Raw genomic sequence first — 713 nt, 5'->3', positions numbered from 1 at the left:
CGCCCCCGCCGCAAGCGGGCCCGGGGGCAGACCGCCTCCCACACCGGAGCCGGGCCGCCCGACCGCTTCCCCCTCCGCCCCAAGCGGGCAGAGGCCTCGCCGCCCCTGGGGGCTGGGGGCCGCCCCCGGCTGGGGGGCTGCAGAGTCTCTCCAAGGGCTCCGGGCCCCTGCGGTGTGCGCCCCGACCCAGAGCGCAAGAGCTACTCCGGGCGGGGAGGCGGGCGTCCTGGGACCCAGCCCGTCACTGCCCCTGGACGCCGAGGCTCTGGCCGCGTGGCAGCCTCGCGGGAGGGACTGTCTGGAAAGCAGAGTCCAGGCCTGAGGCCCGACGTCCAGCAGCGGAAGGCACCTCTCTGAGACCGGCTGTCCCCAGTGCCCACACACAGTGGCTTTCAGGACGCGGGGCCAGGCTCCTCTCCCCTCCCCTGATGCCCTGCAGCGCTCCCCGGCTCCACATCTCGGTGTGAGACCGCCAGCCACCTGCAGCAGGACCACCCAGAGCTAAATGCAGACTCCTGGGCCCACCCGCCCTCATCCCGGGAAACCCAGCGCACTCCGCGGCTGTTCACGCCTTTGAGGCTCGCTAAGCCTGTACCCCGCACAGAGCTTTTCGTGTTTTGGAAACGCCTTGTCCTTCCTTAGCTTCATTTCACAACCAGGTGAACAGCGTCAGCTCCGTTTTTAAAGAAGGAGCTGCGAGCGGCTAACCAAAC

Source organism: Tupaia chinensis, unplaced genomic scaffold, assembly GCF_000334495.1.
Source record: "Tupaia chinensis unplaced genomic scaffold, TupChi_1.0 Scaffold000138_1, whole genome shotgun sequence".
Taxonomy (NCBI): domain Eukaryota; kingdom Metazoa; phylum Chordata; class Mammalia; order Scandentia; family Tupaiidae; genus Tupaia; species Tupaia belangeri.
This window is presented reverse-complemented; position numbering follows the sequence as displayed.